Source organism: Sciurus carolinensis, chromosome 5, assembly GCF_902686445.1.
Source record: "Sciurus carolinensis chromosome 5, mSciCar1.2, whole genome shotgun sequence".
Taxonomy (NCBI): domain Eukaryota; kingdom Metazoa; phylum Chordata; class Mammalia; order Rodentia; family Sciuridae; genus Sciurus; species Sciurus carolinensis.
The window spans coordinates 5,411,674-5,418,635 of NC_062217.1; positions in this window are offsets into that span (position 1 = coordinate 5,411,674).

A 6,962-nucleotide genomic window follows, 5' to 3' on the forward strand; every position below is an offset into this window, starting at 1 on the left:
GTGTGTGTGAATAATGAGTTGGAGGACTTTGTCTCTCCTTTGATCAGCGTTCTTCTCTGATTCCCACCTGTGACAAGCCTGCCGCTGAGACAGGCATTATTAATTGTATATTGTTTTGTGTTTCTAATGTTTCATTTCACTGACTCCTCTTTCTCCTCCTCCCTTGGTTTTCAGATTCCTGATGATTTTAAAATACTTAACCATCTCTTTATAGGGATCTTTTAAGTCCAGTTTAATCTTGAGACACGAATTGAAGGTGACCAACTGGCTTGCTACAGTCTGGTCAGCATTTCTGCATTTGGAACTGCTTGTTGACTCAGTTGCAGTAATTTAGATTTTCCCACACAGTTTGTTTGACACTTGCAAGTCCAGTCTGCACCAACCTCTATTGTATTAAGCAAACAGTCATACTTCAGTGAAATTCCACTCATTGTTAACACTAAAGCAACAGGATTTTCTCCAGTTCACCAAGAGCCAAACCTATTGTTATTGGAAAACCCTCTCCAGATGAAAACTGAAAAGAATCATATGACCCAGAAAAAAGATTAGCCTTCAGGAAGTCTTGGGGGTTTGCCATTTTTGTCAAGACATCCCCAGAGGGAGTGGAAAATAATAAAGTTAAGCTCATTTCTGGAAGGGAGCCCATTGCAAAATAGAGTCTATGAACTTTCAAATGTGCAAGACAGGACCTCTCAAAATAAGAGGCGCAAAACTCAGCTCTGACAAACCCAAAGGGACCAGAAGCAATTCCAAACAGGGGACTTAGCAACTTTTAATTGCCTTCTTTTCAATTCAAAGGGGAGTGTAGATATTGATATGAAACTATAGCTCAATTGCACAAACTAATCAGCTGGTTTGCTGTGACACAGGAGTCCTCAGAGATTCGTCATTACCCAGGATTTCTGTCATTTCAGATGAATTTTCCACCTTGTTGGAAACAACATATTGTCCTTCCCTGATCTTCTCTTTTTCTATGCTTCTGTCTGGGGACACTGATTTAAATTATTGTGTTCTAAAAAAAGTCTGGTTGAGAAACAAACCCAGTATCTCTTGCATTTGGAAAGGGATGATATAAAGAGCCTCCTCTGGGGACATTCAACATTTGTTTGCCAGAAGGAACCTGAAGACCTTTTTTACCCAAGATTAGAACCTAGGTGAAATTGTCAATCTGACTAATAAAAAAAAAAAAGGAGAAAATAGATACATGAATGAAACTAGTAAATGAATTGCCCAGATTTACATCCCAGTTCCAGCTGCTGAAATGTCAACCCAATTCCAGGTCCTGGGTCCCTAGAACACCACTCCAATAGAGAATTTTATTAAAACAGAAACAAGCATGTGCCCCTGCGGCCCATGGTGTGTCCTGGGACATCATGGACAGGGACTCGGGCAGCTCTAACATTCTTTATTTAGAATCAGCAGGAATAATCCAAATATTCCACAGTGGTCTGCTCTCGACTAGTGCATAATGCTACCCTAAAACTTAGAGAAATAAATCAATAACCTCTATGTATTCTCTTACTCTGTAGCCTGCTTTAAAAAAGACCCGTGAGATCCCCATCTCCTGGTTTTCACATCCTTCTCAAGTCCACACCGCTGTTGAGCGGGGTCAACCTCTATAACCAATAGGGTACTGTGGAAAAGATCATCGGCGACTGCCGAGCCTGGACATAAAAGACACGGAGGTTTCCACGTTGCTCCTTCTCTTGGATCATTTGCTTTAGAAGAGCCCACCAGCCATGATGCCACAAAGTCCCAGCATTCCAGGGAGAACTCTACCGGGGAAATATCCAAGTTTCCTGCCACCTGTCAGTGACCCTGAGGGCTCCCGTCCAAGCCCCTGAGATGCCACCTTGGAAGCAGATCCCCCTGAGTCAGGCCTTCGAGGACACAGCCCCAGTGAACACCCTACCTGCATCTCAGGAGAGACCTCGAGCCAGGAACCCCCAGGTAACCCACTCAGGATCTCTGCTTCACTGGAGCTGCAAAAATCCATTTCTTTCCTCCACTACCATGTGGGAGAACGGGTCGTGCCTCAGTAAACAGCTACCACAGGGCCTGTGAAATGTGTGTGTGTGGTTCTGACTCAGAGTTTCTTGCAAGGTCACAGTCAAACTGCTGGCCATGAGTGCAGTCTCTGGAAGGCCTGACCCATGGATCTGCTCTGATTCGGTGCACTTAGAGGGCTGGCAATCGCTGCTGGAGGTTGAGAGGAAGACCCGGTTCCTCTTCCTGTACATCTCTCCACAGTCAGCCAGTGTCCTTCCAACAGACTGTTCTCCCCCAGCAAGTAATGAGAACGAGATCAAGAAGGATCTAATAAAATGCCCTTATGACCATGCTGAGGAATCCCAGGCAGCTGGTAAAACATAGCTCCTGGGTGTCTGGGTCTGCGAGGGTGTTTGCAGAGCAGATTAGCATTTGAATCAGTAGACTGCGAAAAGAAGGTCATCCTCACTGAGAGCAAGAGCAGCAGCCAATCCAGTGAAGGTGGAGTCGGAGCAGAAATGCGTGGGTCAAACTCCTCCTTCCTGTCTGTGCTGGGCTGGTGTCTGCTGCTTTTGGCCATCAGCACTCCTGGCCCCGGCCTTTGAAGGTGGACTCGATTTTATCACTGACTTTTCGGTTCTTCAGTGTGCAGATGCAGTGTGCAGTGTGCAGATGGGACTTTTTGATCTCCATAATCACATGAATCAATTTCCATAATAAATCTCTCTCTCTCTGAATAGATGGATGAATGATGAATAGGTGGATGCATAGATGATAGACAAATGCAAATAGGTCGCTCTCAGTATATAAACTGTCCATCTCTGCACATATATATATATATATATATATATATACATATATATAAATATATATATATAGAGAGAGAGAGAGAGAGAAAGGTGTATAAATCTAGTTCTATCTATCTATCTATCTATCTATATATATATATATATATATATATCTAGAAAGAGAGATTTATATATATAGAGAGACATATACATGCAAACATATGTAAATATAAATTGTTTCTCTGGAGGACCCTAATACAGATTTTGGTACTGAGACTGGTTATAGAAGAACGGATTGTAAGGATACATTTTCTAAATTGTTTTAAAGTTTCTAATGGGTTCTCTAATCTGACTAGATTTACAGATGCTAGTGATGCTATTTCTAGTAGCATACGTATAAACTGTAGAGACGTATCTGCATTGGATACAACAATTCAACCGTTTACAAGAAGGAAAAAGCTAAGTAACGGTGCCTGTGATATTGTTATTAAAGTGAGCACATTGGCTGGGAAGCAGTGAGTCCTGCAAGCCAAGATGGAGGTGTATGGGAAGGCACTGATTAAGCTGGGGACCTCGTTCTCCTCAACTCCAACGTCTCCTTGGCCAGTGGAAATGTCCTCCCCTTCTCAGTAAAAAGGGCTTCCTTGCCACCCGTCACACTGGCAGCCACATCTCCCCTCCCCCTGACTTCTTCACTCACAACGGTGCTGGTCTCTCTACCTCCATGTGAGGGAATTAACCCTACATTACATGAGACAATGGTGACCTCCAGCTGGACAGTAGTCAGGCAAGACGACGCCGATGCCTCGGGACAATGCTGACGCCCCTCCCAGGCTGCTCTGAATCTAGGACGAGGCCTGGAAAGGGATGCAGATCCCGGCAGTTCCCTAAAGACAAAATTAAAAGTGTGACTTGTGCAGAGGTGCACTACACTCCCAAGGAAGTACTTGGGTTTTATCATTTGTGTGAGCAGAAGTTTGGGGAACATGTTTGAGAATGGATGTCAAAAGTGTGGGATAACAGACAAAGAAATATAAAGTTGGATCATGCCAGATTTATTCATGTAGATTCACTAAGCAGAGATGCTGAATTTATTGTTGCAGCCCAGGGTCAGAAAGGACCCTTGAGTGTATTGGTTTGGTTTGCTGGAACATCTCCATAGATGGCCCACATAAGTAACTTGAAGATGCCCAAGTTACTTAATGTGGACGAAGGGATCAAAGACTTGGGGAAATCAGAACATTAGACTTGATTTATCTTTTAAGGCAGGCTTCCCCCCCTTAGACGTGTCCATGATATATACTTTTTACTAATACCTTGAGATATCAATTTGCAAAGAGGTCTTCACCATCCTCCAGGATCTCTGTGATCCCTCTTCTTTATAGCCCAGACCTTCCAATGGGAACCAAAGCCACTTGACTGGAAAATCTAAGTGCAATGGACACAGTTAGATCCCAGGGCAGTAGGGGCCAAGCGGCAGACTCAGTCACTAAAGCCAAAGGGGGTCTAGTTGCTGTAATGAACAGCTGAGTCAGAGCAGCATTCAGCAGGGCCTGACATTTGCAGACCGGAGTCATTGGCTAATTAATCATGGTGTTGCTAGAAGTGGAAGAGATTGAAATTCTACTAAATTTTCATTTGACCTGTATAAACAGAAAGTTTCTAAATCAAACGAATAAAAGCCCAAATCAAATCATAAAAACAGAGGCATGGCCCTTCCATAAATTTTTAGACAGACTTGAGCCAGTTTTCTTGAATCATGATTCTTGCAAGCCTTAGAACCATTTGAACAAAGGGGAGCCTGGGTCTCCTCAAGGAAGGACCACGGTACAGTACCAAAAACTGATACTGTTAATCTACTCCCAACTTTCTCTAAAGAGACCTAAGGCCTTTTACAAGGTTGACCGTGTATGAGAGAAAGGAAATCACCAGCCCATGGAGGCAGATGGAGGTTACGCACAGGTAACCTCCATCTGTATGAACTGCCACTCACCAAGGCTGAAGTGGCTACAGTCATGACTGAGCACCCAATCTGCCAGCAGCAGAGACCAACACAGAATCCCCAATATGGTACCATTTCCCTGGGGTGATTAGCCAGAGATCTGGTGGCATAATGATTACAAGGGACCATTTCCACCACAGGAGGGTAGTCATTTTGTCCTTGCTAGAATAGTCACTCTACTAAAGCTACCACCCATGTATTGTGGAATGCCTTGTTATTTCTACCCTCATGTACTCCACAGCATTGCTTCTGATCAAAGAAGTAACTTCACAGCAAAGAAAGTGCAGTGCGTGCTCATAGAATTGACTGAACCACACTCCCTATTCTCCTGAAGTGGCCAGTCAGATATAATGGGGGAATAACTTTGTGAAGATTCAGTTATAGTGACAGCTAGCTTTCAACACCTTTCCAGGTGGGGCAAGGTGCCCAGAGGCTGCGTATGCTCTAAATCATCATCCAGTATACGACACCATTTCTCCAACAGCCAGGATGGGTGCCGGAATCACGGCCTAGAACTGGGTGACTCCACTCACTATTACCTCTAGTGACCTATTAGCTAAGTTTTTCTCTCTGTTTCTGTAACTTTGTACTTTGCTGGCCTAGAGGTCTTAATTCCAGAGGGAGAAATGCTTCCCCTGGGAGACAAAGGGTAATTCTGTTGAATTGGAAAATAAGACTGCTTTCAGGTCACTTTGGGCTCATCATGCCTCTGAGTCAATGGGCCAAGAAGGGAGTTGCGATGTTACTGGGGTGACTGATCCCCAGTACCAAGGGAAAAGTTCACCACTATTCCTAATGGAGATTAGAAAGAGTGTATCTAGAACACAGTGGATTCTTTTGGGCATCTCTTACAACTATCATGTCTTGTCTTGAGGCCAATGGGAAATTACAAAAACCCAAGACAGGCAGGACAACTTATGGAGCAGATGATTCAGGAATCAAGGTTTGGGTCACCCCACCAGGTAAAGGACCACAGTCAACTGCAATGCTTGCTAAAGGCAGAGTGATTACAGAAAGGGTGTTAGAAGAAGATCGTTTCAAATACAGCCATGATTCACTCAATAATGGGAATATATTCTGGGAGTCTGCCTCTTTGGGTGACTCCACCATTGTTCAAACATGACAGAGTGTGCTTACACAAAACCGAATGGTATAGGTCAATCACCCCATGTGGCCTCCTGATGTAGTCAACAGACAAGGCAGCATGATGCATGAGACTGCTGTCAATGTAACACAACACTGTCCAATAGGAAACTGTCGTAAGTAGAAGGAGTACACTCTAAAGTAACAATAGAAATACAGTGTGTGCTAATTTTAAATCCTTTGGGTATAAACTGAGGAGTGGGATAGCTGGGTCAAAAGGTGGGTCCATTCCGAGTTTTCTGAGAAATCTCCATATTGCTTTCCAGAGTGGCTGCACCAATTTGCAAACCAAACTAGATGCCTTTCAACAGATGAATGGATAAAGAAATTGTGGTGCATATATATATATATATGTATATATATATATATATGGAATATTTTATATATATAATGGAATATTATTTGGCCATAAAGAAGAATAATATTATGGCATTTGCAGATAAATGTTTGGAATTGGAGAATATCATGCTAAGTGAAATAAGCCAATCCCAAAAAACCAAAGACCAAATATTTTCCCTGATAAGTGGATGATGATATATAATAGGGGTGATGGGAGAAGAATGGAGGAACTTTAGATTAAGTAGAAGGAAAATGAGAGGGAGGAGGGGGCAGGGGTATGAAAGGTGGTGAAATGAGACAGACGTCATTACCCTACGTATACGTATGATTACGCGAATGGTATGAATCTGTACTGTACACAACCATAGAAACGAAAAGTTTACCCCATTTGTGTACAATGAATCAAAATGCAGTCTGTAAAAATAAAAAACAAATAAAAAAGATACAGTATAATACATAAACTAGTAACATTTGTTTATTATTATTATCAACATAATGTAGGATACATAATCGCATGTGCTATTTGATATGATGGGAAGCTCAGCAGGTCTGTTTACACCAGTAGATTTGTTACTACACTACAAACACTTGAGCAATGTGTTTTTTATTTTTGTTGTTGTTGTTGTTTTAGGGGTTCCAGGGATTGAACTCAGGGGCACTAGGCCACTGAGCCACATCCCCAGCCCTATTTTGTATTTTAC